The sequence below is a fragment of the Trachypithecus francoisi genome, unplaced genomic scaffold (genome assembly GCF_009764315.1).
Source record: "Trachypithecus francoisi isolate TF-2019V2 unplaced genomic scaffold, Tfra_2.0 Lachesis_group12, whole genome shotgun sequence".
Lineage (NCBI taxonomy): Eukaryota > Metazoa > Chordata > Mammalia > Primates > Cercopithecidae > Trachypithecus > Trachypithecus francoisi.
In genome coordinates this window covers 51,523,667-51,550,088 of record NW_022681457.1, presented here as the reverse complement: position 1 = coordinate 51,550,088, position 26,422 = coordinate 51,523,667, and the positions used below count along the sequence as shown (strand labels likewise).

Sequence of the window (26,422 nt, the reverse complement as noted above, 5' to 3'; positions counted from 1 at the left end):
TGTAGTCCCAGCTACTTGGGAGGCTGAGGCAGGAGAATTGCTTGAACCCAGTAGGTGGAGGTTGCAGTGAGCTGAGATCACGTCACTGCATTCCAGCTTGGGCAACAAAGTGAGGCTCTGTCTCAAAAACAAAACAAAACAAAACAAAACAATCTTGAAGATGCTAACTGAAACCTTTAAACAGCATCCAGTTTTGGAAATGACGTCTTCATGCCACAGTGTGGATGACTGCTACTTAAAATGTTTAGTTACTTTGTAGTACTAAAAGTTGAGACATCTGTTAAGGAAGTGTGGTTGGGAAGATAACTTACTACAGTGAATATTTTCCTAAAGGTGACAAGTTTATCTTCCAAGTCTCTGTATAAAATGTCCCCAAAGGAAATCACTGGGGTTGGGGTGGGAGATGGCTGATGCTTCACTCTAAGGGAGTCACTGCTTCTATGAAAGAAAGAGGAACATTCTCTGCTGTCCATTGGTTCAGACCTTCAAAGTCACTATCAGTTCCTAACTTCTTTGCCATGCCAAAATTTCATCTGTAAGGAAAGAGAAATCTTCCCACTGCAAGACCTCCGCTTCTTAATATGCTTTTTACGCTCCTGCCACCAGCCAGAGTTCTCCCTGCTCATAATTTTCTATGACATCTGGAATACTTGAAATGTTATTTATCTTGTGATACTGGTCAGGAAACAGGACAAGAAGCCCTACCAGCCACATAAACTACTTGGGGAGGTTTTACTCTGTGTAAATAAAAATGATGCATGTCTTAATCCATTCAGGCGCCTATAACAAAATACCATGAACTGGGGTGGCTTGTAAACAACAAACATTTATTTCTCGCAGTTCCAGGAGTTAGGAATTCCGAGATCAAGATGTCAGCAGACTTGGTGACTGGTAAGGGCCAGTTCCTCATAGATGGTGCCCTATTGCTGTATCCTCACATGGTGGGAGAGGCAAACAACCTCCCTCCAACCTCCTTTATAAGAATACCAATCCTGGATAGGCGTGGTGGCTCATGCCTATAATCCCAGCACTCTGGGAGGCTGAGGCGGGTGGATCACTTGAGGTCAGGAGTTCGAGACCAGGCTGGCCAATATGGTGAAACCCCATCTCTACTAAAAATACAAAAATTAGCCTGGTGTAGTGGTGTGTGCCTTTAATCCCAGCTACTAGGGAGGCTGAGGCAGGAGAATTGCTTGAACCCAGGAGGTGGAGGTTACAGTGAGCCGAGATCATGCCACTGCACTCCAGCATGGACAACAGAGCAAAACGCTGTCTCAAAATTAAAAAAAAAAAAAAAGAAAAGAAAAAAGAACACCAGTCCCATTCATGAGGGCTTTGCCTTTGCAATCCAATCATCTTCCAAATGTCCTACCTCTCATCACTGTCGCCTAGGGATTAGGTTTCAACACATGAATTCTGCTGGAACACCAACACTCAGACTCAGATCATAGCAATGCATATACAAAATAATCAGGAGAAACACTCTAGCTACTTGCAATTTTTTTTTTTCTTAAGCGACAGGGTCTTGCTATGTTGCCCAGGCTGGAATGTAGTGGCTATTTATAGCATGATCGTAGTGCCACAGCCTTGAACTCAAGCCTCAAGCCTCCCTTACTAGACCTGGTGTTACTTACACATTTTAATAGAAAAAACAATAAATGACTTTGTGGGAATCTTAGGTCCTTGATTCAGTGATTAATTAGTTGTGACACTGTGGAAAATTTTTCCTTTACCTTTCTCAATCTTAGTATCTTACCAGTTAAAAGAAATGACTGAAATAGAACAGGGGTATGAGCTTGCGGATTCTAAGGATGATTTCAAGGCATGTTGAAATTGTACACATATGAGTATGTGTGTATTCTGGGAGAGACCTTCAAGTATATCCATAATATTAAAAAGTTAAAAATTAAAACTACCCTCTCAGGTTACTTCCACACAACTCTGGAATATCATGACTCGAATCAACTTACCCAAATAAACTCAAAGCTTGAACTCAGACTCAGGTGAGCATAATACTCGGTATCAAAACTGCCCACCCCAGAAATGCTGTCCCTGAATGTATACTACCTAATCCCCACCAAGAACCACTCTCTAGTCCTTCACTCTGTTTTACTGTTCTTCAGAGCACTTTGTTGCATGACATTATACCTTGCATTTGCCTATTTCCCCTCCTCTAGCATATACGCTTCATGCAAAAAGGGTTTTTTCTGTTTTCTCTGTTGGATTTTTTTCCTGTGCCTGTTAACAGTGCCTGGCACATATTAAGTGCTCAAAAAATCTACTGAATGAATTAATTTTTAAAAAATCTGTAAAATGAAGCATGTCAGAGCAAATACTCAAATACATTAATTTTCTTTTCAAAAACTCTAGGGCCTGCTATGAGCCGTGCACTCTACCAGGCATTTTACGAAATTATCTATCTCAATCTTCATACTAGTACTTTAAGGCAAGTTTCCCAATCCTTAGAGATTTTTCTAAAATAATACACCTGTAAAAAGGAGCCAGGCAATCTATTATAGAAAAAGCTGCTTTATCAGGATTCAAGTGCCAGATCTGCTGGTAACTGTGTGGTTCACTTACATAAGCCACATATCCCCTCAGGAACTCAAAGTTTCCACATTTGTATCATGGGGATAATGCTTGTACCCTCTACTGCAGGTCATCAGGAAAATAAATGTGAATATAAACACTTAATAAGTTAGCAGTGATGGGCAAATGTCTATCATAGTAAGTGATGTGTTGGGGTGGTTTCTGCAGAGATTTGCTATAAGCTGTTTTGCTATATGAAGGCAAGAGAGCAGGGGACAGCTATACAGCACTCTCTTAAACAGGAACAGAATGTCCTGAAATCCAGAGGGCCCCAGGAAAGGCTACCAACTCAACAAGGTGATGGCCAGGCCCAACTCCAACCTGTTGTCTACTCCTTTCCCTCTCAATTGCATTTATCTGTAAAGAAAAAAAAATATGTCCCAAATCTAGCCCAGGACCAAAACTTTTTGCATGCTGGAATTCACAAACTCTTCCAAGAAATTAGCTTTCTTGATAAAATGCTTAAGCATTTTTTTCCCAGTGGGATTAAGACTTGTTCTTAGAAACCAGTCACTCACTCACCCAGATGACTGTCAGTCAAGCGTCCGGTTATCTTTAACCAATGTTCTTTTCGTATCTAGTCTAATAATGGGTATCAAATAATTGTGTACAATTTCTTACTATTCTAGGTGAGTTTGTTCGCGCATTCTTAAAATGGATGACGGTAACTAAATCACTTTGGTATCAAATTAGTTTCTATTAAGTATATATATAAAGGTGATGTTCTTTTTTGTTATTGTTTTTTGTAAAAGAGCGTCTTGCTCTGTCACCTTCGCTGGAGTGCAGTAGTGCTATCATAGCTCACCGCATCCTTCCACCTCAGTCTCCTGAGTAGCTGGGATTACAGGCTCCAGCCATCATGCCTGGGTCCAAAAGAGTGATATGTTCTAACCATGCTCTTTCCCTATCTGATATCCCTGTGTACACCAAGGGGGAATCTTTAAATTGGCCTACTAGGGACCTAACAGTTGATACCTAATTTGACTGAAAAATTTTCTTTAGTGTCCAAACCAGTGATCTTCAAGCTGGGGTATGGGGCTTGGGAGTCTTATTTGGAGTGATTGACAATGTGGTGGAATCTACTTCTAAATCAATTAACCCTGCCTAAGAGGACCTCCTTCAAAATACATATTGTCCTACTTGCTCTTTCCAACCATATTCTTTTTCCCCTTTTCAAATTCACCCTTTTACTGTAGTAAAAAAGAAAGGCAAACATCTTATTTCTCAGGAGTTCACTTATGGTGCATTGTCTTGGGGTATAAAAATCTCCAGGCCCCCAAGCAGAGGGCCATTTTGAAATAACCATAGGATTACAGATACCGACAAAGTGAAAGACTTTCAGGCCTGAGAAAAATCCTTTTGGGAGTCATAGTAAAGTTTCTATTTCGTTGATTAGATCAACACTGGAGGAAGACCTAATCAAACCATCAAGCAATAGAACATTGAAAAATCGTTTTTGTGATAAATCACCAGATATCTTTGGGCATAAAACTCAGGAGTTTAGAAGACAGAATGGAATTATACTGACTTCATTCCCATGTATTTATATGGCAAGACTTCTTAAGCACTTCCATTTAAAAAGAAACACTTGCTTTGATTATATGTGTTGTTCTGGTCAATTGTGTACTAGTGAGAAATCATAATAACAATTCAAAAGAAATGTTTTTCAACATTTAGAGCCTTATTGTCACAAGTACTTTTTTAAAAACAAATATACTGAGTGTTTGTGTGTGTATGTCACAAAAGACATGATAATCAATGAAAAACTTTCAATCATAACAGTGTTACATTTTTATAGAATAGTTTTATAGAATAGAAGAGGAATAAAATGAGTTCCATGAGAAAAAAGATCTATGTAAAATTCCTGACTTTTCTAGAAGAGCTTATTTTTATGTTTCTTAAATGGATGATGAGAGACATCAAATTACTTTGGTATTTAATTTAACTTCCATTGGGTACATTTAAAAGAGTGATTTTAAAACCCAATAGTTATAACATTAGAAATGCAACTGTCTGCAACTATTCAAAATTATGATGAAAAATTTCAGACATTAACTTTAAAAATGTATGAGAACAAATCATTTTTCAAAATCCTTGTAGAGGATACTCAAAAACATTCAGAGATACTGTTATAAACTACTTGTAAGCCAAGAAGAGCCTGTGTTAACCATCTAAAATTTTGACTTCTAATAGAAAGCCAAAGTCAGGATTATTTCATTAAAGTACAAAAGCCATCTCAAGCATCCCCTACAAGTTGCTACATCTGGAACTCTGAACACAGTAAGTGTTCAATAAACCCTAGCTCATAAACAAAGTACTTTAGCTATTCAACCGATATCTATTAACAGCATGTATAATATACCTTGTTACTTCTAACCTTCAAGGAGATATTCTTTAAAATTTTATGTAAATACCAGTCAAAAGCACGTTATTGAAATGAAGCCCTAGACTAGGTAATAATTATGCTAATTTTATTCCCTAATTCTCTCCTGGATCTCCACCGCATGCCCACAGTATGCCATGTATGACGTCTGGCCCAGGAATCCCAGGAAACGAATAAAATATAGTGTTTATCATGAAGAAGCATCCAGGAGGAGGCCAAGATGTTCGTTAGCCTAGGTACTATGATAGGTATAGCTCAGAAGCGACACAGAAGAGGGAATGAGGAGCTGTTGGGGGTGACAGGCAGAGAGAAGGTGTCAGGAAGGGTCTTTCAGAAGAGGTATGCTTTAACTGAGCCTTGAAAGATGGTCGTGTGCTTGTCAAGAGGATCCCAAATAAAGGGAAGGAACAAAGCTATGGAATGAAACCATCTGGCTATCTAGAACCTTCCTCCCTGTACTGCAAATAGTTTAGGACAGCTGGTGTATGGGGGTGTGACCGCACACTGTGTCTATAGGACATGCACTGCGGACACAGAGATGACAGAGTGGCAAGAGATGAAGCTGAAGAGTTGCAGAAGTCAGACAAAGGAAGACTTTCACACATGCCACACCATGGTGTTTCGACTTAATCCTGAGGCACAGGGAGCCATTAAAGGCTTATTAAACCAGGCAATTATGGGATGAGATTTGTCTTTTAGAAAGATTACTTTCTGCAGTGTGGACAATAAATTTGTAGGTGATGGTGGCAGAGACGATGCTCAAGACTACAAAGTCATTATCAGTTAGAAGATAACTGGCAGTGTTCCTGAAGACTCATAGCAGAAAATGGGCTGTAGAGGAAGAGCAGTGATAGAAGGACTTGAAGGCTATAGACTCTAGACAAATGGGTTACCAATCCTAAAAGAGGACTGTAGGGAGAATAAAGCAAGGAGAAGCTCAGAATGAGTTCCAAGAAACTTGGGATACATACTTGGGTAAATAGTATTGCTGTTGGCAAAAATACACAATCTAAAGATGAACAGAAAATTCTGAGGAAAGCATTTTCAATACACTAACTCCAGGCCCTCATTTGTTCTGTAAGGTAGGTGGCATGGATATTATTATCCCCATTTTATAACTACTTGGTGTATTAGTCCATTCTCACACTGCTAATGAAGACATACCCAAGACTGGGTAATTTATAAAGGAAAGAAGTGTAATTGACTCACAGTTCTGCACGGCTTGTGGGGGCCTCAGGAAACTTACAATCATAATGGAAGGCATCCCTTCACAGGGTGCCAGGAGACAGAATGAGTGTCCAGTGAAGAGGGAAGTCCCTTATAAAACCATCGGATAGTGTGAGAACTAGCTCACTATCGCAAGAACAGGATGGGGGAAACTGCCCCCATGATTCAATAATCTCCACCCAGTCCCTCCCACGACACGTGGGGATTATGTAAACTACAATTCAAGATGAGATTTGCGTGGGCACACAGCCAAATCGTATCAGTGAGGTAATATTATTCACACACTATCACATGCAGCAGTTTGGCCACGTTTACTACACACCAGACTTGAGAGCAGTTCAACAAGGGAGACAAAGTTCTTGCTTTCACAGAACTTATATTTTGGTGGGGGTGAGGGGAATAGAGCATAAATAAGCAAGCAAACAATAAACCAAGGTTTGAAAGACTATCATGGGAACATAGGTAGGGGGAATGGGTACTTTTGGCCAGGGAATGTATTTCTGAGGTCACATTTGAGCTGACTCTCGAGCAGAAAGTAGTCATGGAAATTTATAAGGGAAGAGCATTCCAGGCAGAAAGAACAACTGAGAAGCCCCTGAGGTAGGAAGGAGCTTGGTGTGCCACTGAGGGAGGAACTGCAAATACCCAGGCAAATCCGAAGCAGGAAGTCCAAGTTACAAGGGCATTCCAGGGAAAGGGAGGGTGAAAGACTCTGGGACCTTAGGGCACCACTGGCCAGCATAAACTCTCCAGGATTGCCTGCAAACCTGACCACCATGCACAACACTGTGCCTCTGAGAAACAGCATGATGACTGAAGGAAACCAAAATATTGCACCCCAAAATATACTTCTTTGACATATGTTGAGATGGCTGTTAGGAGGGCAAAACAGAAGTAGGCCTGTAAAGCTGTCATTTATTGGGGAGATTTGTGTCTGCAGAGTATCTGCATTGATGCAGCCAGGCTTTCTCTGAGGCCCCACCTTGTCTGTCTGGATCTAGGAAAGATTAACTGAGAGTCTGACAGATTTAAAGGTCTGAAAGAAACATTTACCATCTATTCTATCTGAGGGCTGCTACCAGAGAGGTTCATTTAGATAACACCACCACCTTTTCTGGCCAGGCCTCCTCTTCTCTCCTTCCCATAACCTGTCTTGCCACCATAACCTGATTTACCACCATTACTTGTTTTTAGCCACGCTCTCAGCTCCTGTTCTTTCTGTTACCTCAAGATGGTGTATAAGCATTAACCATCTGACCATTTCTTTTGAGTTTTTAAAATATTTTATACGACTCCTGTGCATACATGTGCACATAATAAAATTTATCAGCCTTTTTTTCCTGTGAAGCTATTATCACTTTGTTTCATAGACTCAAATGATCAAATCTTCAGGGAAAAATTTAAGCTTCCCTACATGATCCACAAATGCTTCTCAAAGACAAGTCATTGCTTAGCTTAGGACTGCTTATTTTAGCATTGAAATGGGGCCAGGAATAAACTCAGTTTTGTTAAGAGAAATGAAGTTAAAATCTTTAGATGAACAGAATTTATCTTAAATTTGTCGACTCAGAGCAAGAAACATTCTGCAGTGCAATGGCTCATGGTTTAACCCCCAAGGCTCAGTCATGCCATACCACAATACATGTAAAATACCACAATACGTGTAAGATGCATCAAAGTAGAGTGTTCCCTGCCATCCTCCAAGGCTGTTACAGGGATTAGAGAGGCATCATTTCCCCTACAAACTCCCCTAATAGCTCAGCAGGACACGACAAGGAGAAATGGTACCTTCTAATGCACCTGCCAATAGCACCCCCTGCCATGCTGGTTCTTGTCTGTGCAAAATGGAAAGGTACAGAGGGACTGGCCGTGGGGGTTGTCCACCGTCTTTGAGAAGGCCATCCCATGCCTAGTCCAGTCACCCAACCCTCTGAAACACACTGCTCATACTTCCCATCCTGTGGTCATTTTCCATTGCTGCTTTATGGGCTACTGATTCTTTTTGCCAACAGTCTTTCTCCATTCAGCCACGTGGTTTCAAATTCCATTGGCTAAGGATGATGCAAATCAACCCTCTGACCCTCTACAAAAATATACTATTTTACAGTGCCATCTCAGATGCATCTGCTTGTTGTATGAAGACAGCATCTGTATTTAAAGTTTGCTAATATAGCCCAAATAAACTGTAAAAGCATTAGATTATTCCTGAGTGTCACATTGAGAAGTTATACATGATATACTCTTATTTTATTTATTATTATTTTTTGGAGACGGAGTCTTGCTCTGTTACCCAGGCTGGAGTGCAGTGCCATGATCTCAGCTCACTGCAAGCTCCGCCTCCCGGGTTCACGCCATTCTCCTGCCTCAGTCTCCCGAGTAGCTGGGACTACAGGCACCCGCCACCACGCCTGGCTAATTTTTTTTTTTCGTATTTTTAGTAGAGACGGGGTTTCACCGTGTTAACCACGATGGTCTTGAACTCCCGACCTCAGATGATCCACCCGCCTCAGCCTCCAAGCGCTGGGATTACAGGCATGAGCCACCATGCCTGACCAGTGTCTCCTTTATAGCAACCTCACTATAGAAGTGACAACTTCTCATGTGTTTGCAGTGAGTGAGTGATTCACCTGTCCTCCCCAGTATGGTCCCAGATCTTCATGAGAGTGGGGACCATGTACATTTTTGCTCATCATCATTGCCTGGCACAAACTAGATGCTTAATAGCTATTGAAGAAAAAATACTGTGAAATATTTTAAATGGTGGTAATGTTTACCTTCTGAGAGTGGCTCAGCCAAAAATAATTCAAGGCTGAGAAGGTTAAGGCTTAAACATTCTGTATCATTAACCATTCTGTATTTTGTTATATCAAAATATATAGAAAAAATTTTGCTATCACTTGGGTGATAAACTGATTTTACAGATAATTTTATAACTTTAAAAAAACAGAATAAGTGCTGATTTTTGAAAAGGCTCACACAGGTTAGGCCAAATTAAAAAAGAAAAGCTACCACTTTACTGAGGACAGTATTAAGCACTTTATCTACTTTTTTCATTCAACCCTAACAGTCAGCTATTATCCAGTTTACAGATAAAAAAACTGAGAAAGAGAGAGAGACTATGGTTGCATACTGAGGGAGGATTTGTGTCCAGATCTATTTGATTTCACAGGCCATGTTTTTCGGCTAAGAATAACTGCTGACATTGAGTAATAATGTCTTGCTCCCTGACACTCAAAAACCTCATCTCCTCCCATGACAAGATACAACACAGCAGTCTGATAACACCAAGTGGGGTAAGTGCCCAAGTATTTAAAATATTAATAGGATTTGGGGGCCAGTGATGTTGTAGCAGGGAAACTAGACAATTCAAGGAAAAGAAATAAGGAGCAATATAAACAGCATTTCCTGAAAGCATGTTTTACGCCAGATACTACATTAGATGTGTTAATGTATTACATTTATTTTAATCCTAAGACTCCTGTGAGAAAGACAGTATTAGTCAAGGAAAAAGAGGGTTAGGATAGCTATGGTGTTTGGATACCTCCAAAATTCCCCACTTTTTGCTAAGGATCTGAGAGCCTCTCTCTTTTTTTTAATTTAGCTAGGAATAAGACTGTCTGGAATAAGGATAGTATTTCCGAGTCTCTATTCCAGCTACCTGAGGTCATGTTACTAAGTTCTACACAATGACATATAACAAGAAGTATATGACAGCATCCAGGAATTTTCCTTCAGAGACCATGGGCTCTTGCATTTCCCCTCCTTCTTTTTTCCTTCTTTCCTCCTTTCTGCTACTTGGAACTTGGGGGTGATGGCTGAAGCTCCATCTTGGGATCATGAAGCTGAGGGCCTCATCTTATTTATGGTAGATGATCCAAAAGGTAGAATCAGCCTAGTTCTCAGAAGACTGTAGAACCATCATACCAGCCATAGATTGCCTCTCTGCAAGTTTTTTTAATGTGAAAGAGAAACAAGCATCATTTTGACTAAGCCATTGTTCTTTGCAGTCTCTGTAGCTGGCAACTAATTTTAACTAATCCACAACTCATCCAAAGTGATGGCACAGAATTCAGAATCAGGCCTGTCAGTCTGCAAAGTTTGTTCTCTTAGGTAAAACCTTGAAGAACTCTTGCTTGTAATTTGCAAGAGATTTTGAAAAAAAAAAAAAGTTTCAAAATGCTGAAAAGGAATCTGACAGAATAAGGAAGGTTCGAATATGCTCTTAAATCTGCTACCTGAGAAAGAATCAAAAGGAATATGCTACTCAACAATAAAGAATGTGGTCTCCATCAGAGATGAGCAGAGGAAGATCTCAGTCACCTGCATGGAGCTGGAAACAGAAGAGAAATAGAAGCTGTGCAGCTGGCAGTGTCTGTGAAAGATGCTGTGCTTGTCAGTCGAAGAACAGGCATTGCAGAACGGAGCCCTGGAAATGGTCACAGGATGACAGATGAGAAGAAAGAATTTAAAGGGACTCTGAAATTTAAAAAAAGCAAGAGATGAAGTTTAAATACATACAGTCTAGAAAGAAACAAGTAGAATCACATGACCCATATCAAAAACAGCAAAAACATCAAAAAGGCCGAAGGGAAAGGTCAAGGTTGAAGCCTTGACAACTCATTTTTATTAATTTCCTTTACTCAGGTTCTCGGCAGCATTGAAGGAGTAAATGTAAATTGTGTTGCAATTCAGTAGAATCCTAAAGGAAAGGCAGTCATAGAACAGGGAGTTTACTGTTACCCTTTGTTCAGTTTCTAAATGAACCACAGTGATAAGAACTCAGGAGAGAGATCAATGATTGGAGCTAGGCCTAATTTTATTTAAGATCAATCTTAATGATCAGAAAAAGAAAAATAGGTTATTATGTCTGCCAAAGGCATTAGTTTAAACACCAGAGAAATTAAGTCATAATAAAGGCATGTAGGAAGTTTAGAAAATATGGATGGGGAATAAAATGAAAGTAGGCAATAGCAATAAAAGGCAGCAATATGAAAACAGATATGACACAAATTAGAAGGCATTTTACAAATGGTTAAATAAATTCTACACTATAACTGGGTCTCCCAAATTCCTCTTGAACGGTCACAGGTCTGAACTGTTTGCTGATGTACCCAGTGCTCTGGGAGTCAGGATAGCAGTGGGGGGGAACCTGCTCCATGCAAGGCAATGCAAATCATTCCACCAAGTGTGTAATAATATGACAGAATCAGAATGCATTCATTTCTAAAAATATCAGTGTGTGGTAGAAGGATGCTGGGAAGGAGAAATAAGAGTAAAATTTGAGAATTCAACTTTAGAGACACACCAAATGAAAATCGGGGATTGGATTAAACAGGCTATGAATAGTAAAAAATCCAGAAAACATAAAATACTCAGGTACCATCAGAAGAATTTGAAAACTAAAATACAAAAACAAAAACCCTCGTTTATAAGAAAAAGTTTGGCTAAAGCAAAGATGTTCCAAATTGTAAAATATTTCCCCCTTAAACTTCAGAAAACAACAAAAAATAACAAATTTCAGGCCACTGCAGGAAAATGCTCACATAGATTAGCCTAAAATACTTGGAGGGCTTAGTATCTTTTAAGTTTTATTAAGCCCCTTTTCATTTTAATTACTGTTGGTGTTTTCATTCTGAGGATTCTGAAAATTAAAACAGCAATGGGAAATTGTGATAGCGGTAGAGAAGAGATTTAAAAAAGCAAATCTCAATAGTCAAATTAAATCATTCAGAATGTGAAAAGATTCATAATAGGCTGAACATGTTAGAACACCTTACCAATTGAAGAAAAAGAGAACACGTTTCAAAGAATGGTAAACTTAATTCCTACAAGCAGATTTAAAATTGTTTTGGGGGATACTAAGGCTAAGGAAAGTGCCATGAACCAAGGGTGCACTCAATGACATCATCACCCCCATTCTCTACCAGAATGAAGGGACCTCTTTTTAGCTTACAGAAGTATCAGACATGTTAGGGCTTATATTCTAAAATTACACAGGCCCAATTACCTTGGAGGGTTGGCTGTCACTTTCTATTCTCTGAGTAGAGCTGCTGACAAGGAAAGCCAGGAGAAAAAGAAAGTCGCCCCGGCACCCACAATTCAAAGAGCATTTGGGTTCACACCTGTAATCCCAGCACTCTGGGAGGCCGAGGTGGGTGGATCATTTGAGATCAGGAGTTCGACATGAGCCTGGCCAACATGGTGAAACCCCGCCTCTACTAAAAATATAAAAATTAGCCGGGCGTGGTGGCGGGCGCCTGCTGAGGCAGGAGAATCACTTGAACCCAGGAGGTGGAGGTTGCAGTGAGCGGAGATTGCACCACTGCACTTCAGCCTGGGCGATAGACTGAGACTCTGTCTCAAAACAAAACAAACAAACAAAAACAAAACAAAGAGCATTTGGGGTTCTCAGGAGGTGTAGCCTGTACACATAAAGGGTACTGGAATGGTTTAAAAAATTATACTGCAGTTTGACTTGTTTTCCATCCTCACTCCTACACCTAGGTTTAGGGGACAGAATCATCTGATCAAGATACATTTTAGATTTCTGGGGTGTTCTGGAAAGACTATTATATCATTTGCAAATGGGTTAAGTCTTTTAATAAAAATCATGCTATGTAATGTCTTAATATACGCTGAACAAATTGTTTTAATTTGGCTATATATTTACAATTTAAAATGTTCATACTTATATCTTTTATCAGTGGGACGTTTTGTTTGTTTTGTCTTTAGGCGAAGTGAATTTATTCAAGGAAGTTCACATGTCGGTTTTGTTCTTTTAGAGGGGTGTCTTTTTGACCACAAAGAAAAAAAGTCTTCCACAAATGTCATCTAAAGGCAATCTATGGACGTTAGGAAGTCAGTTGAGGACACAGATTAATGAGCCAATACTGAGCCTCCTCCCTTCTGACCTCTCAGCACCTGCTCAACTAAGCTCAGGGGAAACTCTTGAGTCTTCTTTTTAAATTGGTATCGCTTGCCCCTTCTTTCTCAAACAAATCAACAGCCAACACTGCCACCAAATTATAGGTAAACAACGAGTATCCAAGAGCGTAAAATAGTTCCCAAAAAACAGCGCCAGTGCAGGGGGCAAAACAGAGCAACCTAATGGGGGCACCCTCAGGGGAGTTGCGCTCACCTGGAGCGAGACGCCAGCCTGGGAAAGCGGAAACCCCTTCCCGCCCCGCCCCGAGGACTCACGCTCAGGTGCAACGCCAAGACTCCCGGGGGAGACAGAGGGACCCGCCTCCGCGCGACCGCCCACTCCTCTTGCCCCAAATGACCCCAGCATACAGGAGAGGTCCTCTGAGTGTGGGGCTCTGTCTCTCCCGAAGGCAGGGAGCAGAACGAAGCCGCCACTCGTCTCTGCAGCCGCGCGACCGACCGCAGCCTGGCTCGCAGGTGAGGCGTGGACAGGTAACCGCACCTGCTCGGCCAGCCCCACCTGCTGCGTCCCCGTACCCGGTCCTCCTCCTCCCCACCTCAGTCGGCGCGACTCCCCCTCCTGGAACCGGGGTGTCACGCTCCGACCTACCTGCGCGACTCCAGCCCCGGGCGCCCGCGCTCCCCTCGGCGTGCTCCCGGGCCGCTCCGGGCGCGCAGGCGGCGGCCCCGCGCCTGCACTTTCCCGGCTGCCGGCGGCTGCGGGCTCAGCGGGAAGCCCCGGCGCTGCCCAGCTCACCGCCTCTGACCGGCTCCATTGTGACGCGGCGCGTTCCGCCGGCCAATGGGCGCGCGGCGGCGCGAACCGCTGACTAAGTTCGCGGGTGGAGGAGGAGGGGACTGGGCGGAGGCAGGGCGCGGAGGCGGTGACCACGGCGGTGGCGGTAGCAGTGGCGGAGGAGGAGGAGGAGGAAGAGGAGGAAAAGGCTGCAGCCGCTTCGGTAGCTGCTCCTGCTGTGAATTTTTCAGCTGCCTGGGCCTGAGTGTTTGCCCAGCTCTGGGGCTGCGGGAACTGGTGACTCACCTCTCACTGCTGGAAACAAAGCGCAGCTGCTATCTCCCCGAGCGCGCCATGTGGCCACCGCGGCCCCCTCGCCCAGCCTCGGATCCGCAGGAGGCAGCGCACAGCCACATGCCCCGCGGAGCAGCTGGAAAGAGCGGGGACTGCTTTCCAGAGGCGGGAGGGACAGGGGCTTTGGTGTGTCCCCCGGCGCGCCACACCGGTGACCGGCAGTACACAGCGTGTGTCGGGCCCCAGCCTTCTCATGTGCGCGCCCCTGAGTAACTTGGCATTTATATAACGCGTGTTGAACCCTGAGGGAAAGCTAGGGTGCGAACGCGGGAACCTCCTCTTCGACAAGGAAGTCCCCTTGCCTTTCTTTACCCTGCTTAGAAAGGTTGCAGGGCCCAGACCCTGGGAGGGAGGGTTTACAGTTGTACCAACTAAGCGGCTTAAGTTCGATTCTGGCCCTCCAATACCGTTGGCTTCTCTCAAATGTCCTTATCCTCAGGATAGGGAGGGGACCATATGGCCGAAGGGCTGTCCCTATACTCATAACCTGCCTTTCACTGCGAATCAACTGCAGAGACACCTCAACTACTGCCCCACCTGCTTCTCTCCCAAGTGGCCCTGCATTTGAAGGCCAAAAATATTCCTTATGAAACAATTAATCCAAACCCAGAAATTCTAGGGACGTAAATATTGTTATCATCTTCATCCATTTCCCCACTCTTGCCCTCACCCCAGTTTTAACTCAGTTTGTGCCCTATTATCTTGAGCACACTGATTCAATTAGGCAAGATTTATATCTTTTAGTTGCTATGGTGATCACATCTCCATTTAAAAAAGAAAGGAAAAACAAGTTTGTAACCGGCATCTCCCAAAGGAATAGAATGAAGGCAAACAGACTCAGCATTTGGGGCATCTGAGCAGTTTGTGTAAATGGGAGTATAGCAAATGCACTATCGAGTTGTATGAGACGGAGTTGTGTCTCACACTGTTCAGATTAGGACTACAATTTGAGTTACCCTGAAAGGGAAAAAGAAGGCTGTCTTTGTGTCACTGATCTGTTCTTGTTCACTCAGTCCATTCTGGAATTGCAGATATCTTTTCTGAGTCTCGAAGGAAAAGCTGAAAGAACATTTCTTCACTTGGTCATTCAGTAAGTTTTTATTGAGTTTATATGCGTGAGACACTGGGATTATGAACAGATCTACGAGTGTAATTTAAATTTAGGTTTGATCCTTACAGAAATATTTGAAATTCTCTCAGGGACTTTCTGATTAATTATTTTTGGTAGAAGAAAATTCTAAAAGACTCTGTCACTACTTCCACAGCCAGATTTACCCAAGTCTAAAATAGTGATTTTAAGCACCAAAAAAATGACAGGCAGGTCTCAATCGTTTTAGAGGTTTATTTTGCCAAGGTTAAGGACATTTCCCAGGAAAAAGCACAAATACAGGAACATCTGTGATCTCTGCCTTTTACAAAGAGAGTTTGTAAAGGACTTCAATATTTAAAGGGGAAAGAGCCAGCAGGAGGGCAAGGAGAAAAGAAAAAAAAAAAAAAAGGGAAGTGAGAGGGTAGGCAACCAGGGAAGAAGTTACATTCTTGTGAGGCTTTGATTAGTGCCCAGTGAATTCACATTTTGCATGTGAGGAGAGGGTAGAGGAATGGTGATTATATGTTCCTCTCATGCTCAGTAAATCTACATTTTATGTAAGATAAATGTGATAATGGGGGAAAGCCAATTATGAATTTGTCTTGAGGTGGGCAGAGGGATGATTTCTAGTCTTATCCTTATACCATACCTGTGAAGATGAGCTGTTATCTTATTGTCATAGTGAGATTCACTCTGTTTTAGGGCTCATTTATAGGAGAGAGATGCATTCTGAAAGATTTAGGGACCTACAAGGAATTTCTCTGTAAGCAATCTGTGAGGGAGGCTCTCTGGGGAGATATGTGGCCTTCTATTGTTGCAGCTACCGGATAACAAAAGAAGGCAGTTTTTTTAGTGACTCAGTTTCAAAGGAAAAGCTTAACTTTTCCTTTGACATAGTGAGTGTGGGGTCCAGAGATTCCATTTTTGTCTCACAGCACTTATTATGTACCCAGCCATGTGCTAGACATCATGGGTGATACCAAAGAAGCATGAAACGGTCCCTGACCCCAGCAGCCCACAACTTAGATGAATACAGAAAACAACAGCATCTTCTTCTCAAAGGAAATGAAGATTGAACAACATGGGCGTAAGTAGTCAGAAAATGCGTTATGGAGAGAAGAGAACTTAAACTTTTGAAACAGGAGCAGGATTTAAAAGGACTACATCCTTTACCTTTGCCTTATTGGCCCTAAACTATATTAAAATAGCAAATCCAGCCTCCTGGCTCTTTCTGGCAAGCTGAGAATCTGGTAAAGACGCCAATATGAAAATATTCTGTCTCTACAACATCTGAAGAATAGCTCAAGGTAGAGTCTTTACACTCAGGTGATAAAGGGGATAAGAATGAACAGTAAGTGTGGCCAGTTCCTATATCCAGTGACATAAGCAAAGTCACAAATAATAGAAAATGAAACAATCACTACAATTTGGTCTTCTGGTGGTTGAATTCCATGACCCACATGAAATAACCACCTAACTCCTGGGTTTGGCGGGTGTCTTCTGGGCTGATTCCCTGAAAAACAACCAAAATTTAAAGAAAATCTCTCAGTGTCATCAACATTAAGCTATGCTCCATGTGGCCACCTTGATAAGAGTTTGGTTTTCTCTGAGTCTTGAGAAGAATTTTCTGATAAAGGAAAGACAATCGTATCCAACACTAAAGGTTTTTTTTCGATTTAGTATTTGAAAAATACTTTATGAGAATGAAAATCTATTTCTTTAAAGATATAAATTTATTAAACATTGAATTTATATCTATTAATTAAACATTGAATGCCTATAACACATGAAAAAAGCACTGAGGACCTGACAGAGATGAGGGAGAATACCAAGATAAATATAGTAATTCCTCTTCTTAAAGATATTGTACTCTGGTGGAGAAGGCATAATCAGAGAGAACACAGCCTCCTGCAGGGGAGTTGAGGTTGGTGCAGGACTGAGGGAGAATCGCATTGAACAGAGGTCTGAGGAAGTTTACCTTCAGGGTTCTCAATTAAACTGTTTCTTTAATTACATACATTTTATATTTTAACTTTTTTTCTTTTTTTTGAGATGGAGTCTTGCTCTGTCACCCAGGCTAGTGTGTAGTGGCACAATCATGGCTCACTGCAGCCTCAACTTACTGGGCTCCAGTGATCCTCCCACCTCAGCCTCCCGAGTAGCTGGGATCACAGGCGCTTGCCACCACACTTGGCTAATTTTTGTACTTTTGGTAGAGACAGGGTTTCGCCATGTTGGCCAGGGTGGTCTCGAACTCCTAAGCCCAAGCAATCCACCTGCCTCAGCCTCTCAAAGTGCTGGGATTATAGGTGTGAGCCACCATGCCCGGCCATGGTGTTTAAATTTTGTCTCAGCATCATGGATCAAGTTTGTTCTAATGAAGTGTCAGATCAGAAGAAAAGAACCGAAGTCTATGAATCAAGGCCACCCATAATTTTGCATTCTCGACTGGGCACAGTGGCTCATGCCTGTAATCCCAGCACTTTGGGGGGCCAAGGCGGGCAGATCACGAGGTCCGGAGACCGAGACTATCCTGTTATATATATCACCTATATAACACGGTGAATATATATTGTATATATAGCTAAATATACAAAAAATTAGTCGGGCGTGGTGGCGGTCGCCTGTAGTCTCAGCTACTTGGGAGATTGAGGCGGAAGAATGTCGTGAACCTGGGAGCTGGAGCTTGCAGTGAGCGGAGATTGCACCACCACAGTCCAGCCTGGGCAACAGAGTGAGACTCTGTCTCAAGAAAAAAAAAAAAAAAAAAAATTACATTCTCAGGAAGTTTGCCAGAATCCCAATGGTTCAGTTGTGTATGATTGAGCACGTTGTTGTTGATGAGGAATGTTTAGTTATTTATTTTTGGTTAAACAGTTTGTCATGTTTTTCTGACAGTTGGTCATGTTTTTCTGACATGTTGCAGAGATTTAAAATGAGTTTTCTTTGGGCCTGGGACAAATTCTGAGAGTGACCCTGGAGAATGAGCTCAGTGGTGAGAATTCTGAAGATGGGGTGAGTTGGATATTGCCCATGTGTTCAGATTAAGGTAGCTTGATCTAGAAATTCAAACTGCAATTGTGCAAGACTGGCTGAATAAGAACACAGACTGCAAGAACACAGAGTAACCAGTTGTGACTATTTCAAACCGAGACTATGATTGGGGATCAATTCACACAGAATTGATCACTACCCACTGTGCTGACTGCCCACTCTGCCTGAACTATACTATGCCCCTTCCTTATCAAACAAGTGCTGTGAAGGTGACCTTCCAGACCTTTCTTCTAGGAAAAACACCCAATTCCTGCAGCGGGATGCCTGACATCTTCAGTTAATCTGTCTTCTGGGAAGTTGTCCAAAAATTTCTTTGAAAATTTCCCATGCATCCCATTTAAAGAAAGAATATGTGCTGTCATCTGGGTCACGTATGGGAATCCACCATAGAGCAGCCAGGCAGTTATTGACTCTTGTCCTTTTCCTATCTGTGAAAAGGAAATGACTTCCAAGAAAATATTTGTAGGAAAGCCAAACTGAAAGTCCACAATTAAAGCAGAACTGGTGCTCCTCTGCTCCTGTGAAGTGGTCTAAAAAAAGCCCTCATGAGTTTTGCTAGTGACTGAGATATTTGCTGGGATCCCTGGGAGGATTCAATCTGCGTTCCCTGAACTCTGTTGAAATCTGGGCAAGAGGTTTCCTGGTGCTGTGAAAGCTGGCTTCTGAGGTTCTTCATACTGAGTGCATCCATTTCTTGGGTTTGGAGTAACTCATGTCTGACACTAGCTAAACCTTGATTTTCCCTTTTTTTCTCAGCAGCTGTAGGGTTTTTCTTTTATGTTCTCAGCCTAATATAAAGCTATCTGTTAATTATAATACATATAGAATACTGGATTTCATTCTCAAACTGATTCTCTAAGAGTAGGAGCTGATATATGTCTGTGGCTTATTAAGAATTTGCAAAAACTCAAAATAAGTTATAAAAGAACAAGATTCAGAATTTTATAGAGCTGGAAAGGAAAAGATGTATGCCAGAAAGAGCACTGGACATGGGGTCTTCTCCTGGATTTGACTGGTGGCTCTTTTGGCCATGAGACCTGGGGCAAGCCATTAACAGTCTAGATAGGAGTTTCTTTTTTCAATATGTTTTTTATATCTATCCTGGACTATATAAGAAGATGTTTCAGAATTCTCAGAATTCATTTTGTTTCATTTATTCATTTGCTATCCAACAAATATTTATTCTATGTCTATGGTGTGAAAAGCATTGTAGGAGTTTTGGGAGATACATGAGTCTGTGATTTATGTGGCCTCTGCTCTCCTGTAGCCTACAGTCCTACAGATTCCCTCCCTCCCTCCCTCCCTCCCTCCCTCCCTCCCTTCCTTCCTTCCTTCCTTCCTTCCTTCCTTCCTTCCTTTTTTGAGATGGAGTCTCACTCTGTCACCCAGGCTGGAGTGCAGTGGCATGATCTTGGCTCACTGCAACCTCTGAAGCCCGGGTACAGGCAATTCTCCTGCCTCAGCCTCTTGGGTAGCTGGGATTACAGGCACCTGCCACTGTGCCCAGCTAATTTTTGTGTTTTTAGTAAAGACAGGGTTTCACCATCTTGACCAGGCTGGTTTTGAACTCCTGACCTTGTGATCCACCTGCCTTGGCCTCCCAAAGTGCCGGGATTACAGGTATGAGCCACCGTGCCCTGCCCCTGCAGATTTCTAAGATGGGTATGAGGGTTGGATGTGATGAATTGATAGACTGTAACTAACTAGACTTTCAGTCTGTTTCAAAACACCAGCCTCATTGGCCTTGTCCCTGAATCTTACATACCTAAATGCAAACACACCTTGCAATTACCTGCTTGTTCTTCTACTAACTTATCTCTGCATCCTTCTTTTTATCCAATTCTTTGTCTCCATCAAATTTCTGTTTCTGGAGCATATAAAGGCAATAGGACACTTGCTCATAAGAAGCTTGAAGTTTTTAAAGTGTAAAATATGCTGGTAAATATGTAACCAGATATGTGAGCAAATATGTGGGTCCAGTAGAATCCCCTAACACAAGCTATATACAAGATATGTAGACTTACACCTATAACTCAAATGTGCTTTGTGATAGCTGAATGTAGCCTGGCTACCATATGATAAAGGGTATTAAAATAATGTTTTTTTTTTTTTTTTTTTTTTTTTTACCTCATTACAAAATTGAGGGACAACGGTAATTAATTAGTTATTATCTTGATAAAGGAGAGAGTGGTTAAAGTGGGAAAAACATTTTTAGAAATCATGCTGAGTGAATTAAAGAACTTAGGGCTTCAGAGGAAGCCTGTTGTTTTAGCAAGCAGAACAGATTTTGGTGGCTGACAAAGACCTCAGTGTAGGTGGGAAAGTTATGGTTGCTTGATTACAAGGAAAGACGTGGGTACTCATACTAAAAGATGAAAATAATATATACGTGGTAGAAATTTTGCAATTTCATATCTTTCTTTGAGTGAACTCAATTTCCAAAATTTCTGGAATTCCTTAGTTTATCAATTCAATAAGCAGATATAATATTTTGCTATTCAGGGTCCCCAAGGACAAAAAGGATATGTGCATTCTGACAAAATACAATAACAAAGCAAGCAATTTTTACTTATAAACTAGTTTGTAGCTCATACAAATCACTCAAATAATGTGTTATAGCCATTTCTAAATAACATTCTCTTACCCCTATGGCCTGTATACTTAAGAGTGAGTAATAATCTTAGCAGTCCCTCGCCCGCCTTGCTGAGTCACTCTGTTAAACCTCCTGCAGCTCAGGCATCATTCAGAGGTCCACGAGGTGGAAAGATGACACTTGCTTAACTGCAGATCTCTTACCTCCTCTGGAGGAATGCTGCGACACTGTGTGTGTGAGGAGGGAAAAGGTCAAATTCATCACATGGACTGGTATATTTCCAATAAATGGGTCTGTGCTTTTTACTAAGTGCGCAAAGAATAAATATTTATTCATTGATGAGTGAATGTATGAAATGAAATGAGGTCTGAGACTTCTGAAACAGATTTTCTCTATCTTGGATATTCCAGGGTCATCCCAGGATTTAACCCCAACTCCACCCACTTTAGGTTTTACGGCTTAACCTGTTCTTACTTGATTGAAAACACATATAGAAGACCAGGGTTTGGAGGTAGGAGGGAGTACATGGGGGTGATTAGGAATGACAAAGGAATAATATACAAGTGGCAATATTTGCCAAAATTAGCTTATTACAAATATATTTGTCATGACTTTGGATGTCTTCATTTCCTCCTCCTGGTAGTGTCCAGATCCACGTTGGCAATCACACTACTCTTTTCAACTTGTGTGTTTTGTGACTTTTAAGTAAAATCATGAGATATTCGATTTGGGAATGCTGGAAACAACCATGATGATTAGTATCAAATAGGCCAGTGTATGAACATGTGGCAGAAATTCATGCCTATATTTAGAAATAGCTACCTAAACATAGCTTGGATTCTGAAGCAAAACTACGGAGTTCAAATCTTGGCTTTGTCCTTATGAACTGTTTGGTCTTCGTCAAGTTACTCAATTTCTCTGTGCCTTAGTTTGCTGCTTGAGGAATAGATTGTGGTGAGGATTGAATATGTAATGTGATAAGGCAGTTCTGGGAACATAGTAAGTCCCATATTAGTATTAGCTGTGATAACAATCTCAAGTAAGTCACTTACCTGCTTTGTATTTATAATTTTCATCTTTAAAATGAGAGGCTTTGATTAGTTTGTCTCTAAGGCCCTTGTTTTAGTCCATTGTTTTTTGATAAAGGAACACTGGAGGCTGGGTAACATGAGTTTCTTTAACTCACAATTCTGCAGGCTGTACTGGAAGCATGGTGCCAGCATCTGCTCAGCTTCTGGTAAGGGCCTCAGGCTACTTTCACTCATGGCAGAGGTAAAGGGGAGCCAGAATATAGAAATTAGATGGTGAGAGAGGAGGCAAGAGAGAGGGGAGGGAGGTGCTAGGTTGTTTATAACAATTGACTCTTGCAGGAACTAATAAGAGTGAGAACTCACTTACCTCCCCAGCCACAAGGAAGGCATTAATCTCTTTATGAGGGATTCATCTTCACGTACCAAATACCTCCCATTAGGCCCCACCTCCAACATTAGAGGTCAAATTTTAATACAAGTTTTGAGGGAACAAACATCCAAACAGTAGCAACCTCCTGAACCTACTGTTTTCAAACAAGGACAATTCATCCATACATTTTTCTACATATATGTATGTGGTTAGAGAAGTGAATGATTAATTACTAGATGCTTTCCTTAACTGATGGAAGAAAGGTGATTAGGAAATTGAGGCAAGCTTCTTAACTAGACTCTAAATTTCTTGAGTATATCTTTTCCTCCCTTTGGTACTCCAAAGCCTAACATGGAACCTTGGGATAGTGGGCAGCCAATAAACTGTTCATTAACATGAAATTAATGCTTTTTTAGTTTATATGCCTAGGTGTGTGGGGATGGGAAAGTGTGGTAACTGCTTCCTAAACGTTTTGTAAGTTTAAAGCCACTAACACAGAATATTTTAAGCAACATTAGTCCTCTCTGCTGGAGATGTTCACACTGTAGGAATTCTTAGTTGATTGGTTTTGGAAGGCAGATTCTGATTTGTGTTCAGAAATCCTGGACTTTAGGAATAGAATATGGCACAGTAGACGTATTTTGCCGTGTTGCAAGTTAAGATTTGTTTTAGCATTGAGGATGACATGATTTTCACTCATATGCCAATTCTCATTTATTTGCCTTATATTTCTGCCATTCCTTTTGGGCTCTTTCATCCATATATTTGTACAAATGTGGTGTTCTTTCTTGGTCTTTGTAAGTAGAAAGAGAGGGACAACATTAGTTAAAAGTTTAATGATAAGGGAGAAGATAGGCCACAGAATGGTAGAAATATTTGCAAATTGCATATCTGATAAGGGAATTGTATCCAGAATGTATGAAAATTGATACACTTTGGATGTTTGTCCCCTCCAAATGTCATTTTGAAATGTAATTCCCAACATTGGAAGTGGGGCCTAGTGGGAGGTATTTGGGTTATGGGGGTGGATCCCTCATGAATGGCTTGGTGGTGTTCTTGTGATAGTGGGTGAGTTCTCATGAGATCTGATTGTTTAAAAGCAGGTGGCACCTCCCCTGTTGCTTTCTTGTTCTTGCTCTTGCCACATGACATGCTTGCTCCCACTTTGCCTTCTACCATGAGTAAAAGTTTCCTGAGGCTCTCACCAGAAGCTGAACAGATGCTGGTGCCATGCTTGTATAATCTGCAGAACTGTGAGCCAATTAAACCTCTTTTCTTTATAAATTACCCAGTCTTGAGTATTTCTTTATAGGAATGCAAGAATAGCCTAATTCAAAAGCACAGTTCAAAAATAAAAAGTCAAATAACTCAACTAAAAAAATGGACAAATGGACAAAGGGAGAGGATTCTGGGAAGTTCCCAACCCCTGAGAGGGGAAGCAGAGTAGTAAGCATCTTTTTCTCACCTACGCAACAATTACGCTGTCTAATCTATTTTGAAACTCTGGAGTCTGTTGAAGGCTTGTGGCTTTCAGGAGAAGGCTTGGACAATAAATTGCTGTTAATTTTAGTTATTTCAATTCTTAGCACAGTAGCAGTTATACCACCCCTATTCCTACCCCTCCTCCTCCATGGCAGATAGCTGTTAATTTGTTCCAGGAGCAGTTTACACACAGCTGGTGAGAGCCAAGGTAGGCAAAAAGAACCCTGCCCTCTAAATGTTGGGCATCTGTGCTCTGGTCCCTGACTGGTTCTTCTGAAGACAGAGGTGCAGACAAAGACTCAGGCAGCCATTGGTATTACATCTCCCACAATTGTTTCTAGCCCCTCTACTTCTAGCAGAGGTGAATTGCGGGTGATTTAAGCATCCAGTGCCCTTTTCCTGTTTCATTTTTTTCTTCCCTTTTGAGAGCCAGACATTAACGGCTGGAAGATTCAAAAGCAACTGTATATACAGGGAAAAGGAGAAATACAAAAGTTACCAAACATGCCCAGGGAAAGGGGCATGCTTAGTGAAGACCTAAAGGACCTTAATTTTATGCCTCAGGCTGATTCTTGGCACAGAAACAGCCTGTAAGAACACAAAAACAAAATCAATATCAAAATCTAACAAGTCTTAGGGAAGGAAAATAATTTAATTTCCGGAGTGACCACATTATTAAATTCAAATGTTCAGTTTTCAACACCACCACCAACAACAAAATTACAAGGCATACAAAGAAACAGGAAAATATGGCCCATTCGAAGGAAAAAAGTTAACAGAAACTTTTCCTGAAAGACTGAAAGCTAGCAAATTGTAGTTTTGGTTTGTAACTCCACATTCTGTTGTCTATGTGATTCAAGAGACTAATACATTTTTAAAAAATCATTAGTTTATGTTTGGGCTATACAATGTATAAAGTGGTAATTTTGTGACATCACAACAAAAATGGGCAAGGATGGAACTGTTAAAGGAACAGAGTTTTTGTATGTTATTGAATTATGCTACCTTAAATTCAAATGATAGTGTTCTAATTTGATGAAGTTAAATATAATTCCCATGGTGATCACAAAAAAAGATAGCTATAAAACACATACAAAAGAAAACTATAAGGGAATTTAATGTTTCACTACAAAAAAATCAGTGAAACACAAAAGAACACAGTAGTGCAGAAAATGAAGAAAAAGCAAGCTATCAGCCATATAGAAAACCAACAGCAAAATGATAGAATTAAGTTATTCCTAGTTAGTAATTACTTTAAAGGTAAATGGAATATACTTCCAGTCAAAACACTGAGATTGGCAGAATGGATTAACAAACAGAATCCAAATATATGCTGTCTATAAGAGATTCACTTTAGATCTAAAGACAAAAGTAGATTGAAAGTGAAAGATGGAAAAAGATGATCCGTGCAAACTATAACAAAAAGACAGTAGGGTAGCTATTATAATATGAGACAAATAAACAAGTAAAAAAGATGACAGGCAAAGAAAGATATTATATATTAATAAAATATTCAATATAGCTGGAAGATACAACCATTATAAACATTTACACACTTAATGGCAGACTATCAAAATTTACAAAGCAAAAACTAATTGAACTGAAGGGAAAAATGGACAATTCTATAGTAATAATTGAATACTCCAATATGCCACTCTCAAAAATGGATAGAACAACTAGACAAAGAAACTAGAGGACTTGAACAACACACAAAAAAATCTTTCTGAAACTTTTCCGAAAAATTGAATAGGAGAAATGAATAATTTGAAACTCATTCTATGAGGCCCAATTACCTTGATACCAAAGCCAAAGATGCTACAAGAATAAAAAAAAAAAACCTACAGACCAATGTTAATTATTAAAATTCATGCAAATATCTTCAACAAAATAGTAACAAACTGAATTCTGCAGCATGTTACAAAGATTATACATCATGACCAAGTAGAGTTTATTTCTGGTGCAAGGATATTTCAACATAAGAACACTGATCAATGTAATACACAACATTAACAAACTAAAGGAAAAAATGCATAAGATCATCTCAGTTAATGGGGAAAAAGCATTTGACAAAGTTTAACATGTTTTTATGATAAGAACTGTTAGCACACTTGGAATAGAAGGAAATTCCCATGTAATAAAAGCCATAAATAGAAACCCACGATGAACATAATATTCAACAGTGAAAGAATAAAAGCCTTTTCTCTCAAAGATCAGCACCAAAACAAGGACGCACATTTTTACCAGTTGTATTTTACATTGTACTTGAAGTTCTAACCGGGGGAATTGGGCAAGAAAATGAAATTTTAAAAATCAAATTGGAAAAGAATAAGGTAAAAATTTCTCTGCTCTTAAATTATAAGATCTTATATATGGAAAAAACTAATGATTTCACAAAAAACTGTTAGCATTAATAAATAATTTCTATTAAGTAGCAGAATACAAAATTATACAAAAATGGGGAGGTGCATTTCTACATCCTAACAATGAGCAATCTGCAAAGGAAATTACAAAAGCAATTCAATTGAAAATAGCGTCGAAAGAATAAAATGCTTATGAAAACTAAAAAGGATTGCCAAGAGAAGTTAAAGA

General features: G+C 40.6%; 1 protein-coding gene and 1 long non-coding RNA gene across 3 annotated transcripts in view; one reads left to right on the top strand and one right to left on the bottom strand.

The window, feature by feature from the left end:
• LRRC8B (leucine rich repeat containing 8 VRAC subunit B) overlaps window positions 1–13,905 on the bottom strand; it is an 84,382-nt gene extending 70,477 nt beyond the window's left edge. Inside the window, 1 exon segment of the mRNA XM_033225520.1 lies at window positions 13,734–13,905. The gene's annotated coding sequence lies outside the window, so the exon portion shown is untranslated.
• Window positions 13,906–16,246: 2,341 nt separating this feature from the next.
• The window catches only part of LOC117093850, a 41,467-nt gene continuing 31,291 nt past the window's right edge, over window positions 16,247–26,422 (top strand). The window contains exons 1-2 of one of the 2 annotated variants that reach the window (XR_004441277.1): window positions 16,247–16,390; window positions 18,230–18,318. This is a non-coding gene — a long non-coding RNA (uncharacterized LOC117093850). Of the gene's footprint in view, window positions 16,391–18,229; window positions 18,673–26,422 lie in introns of those variants that run through there. The other variant, XR_004441276.1, reaches the window with a different exon arrangement.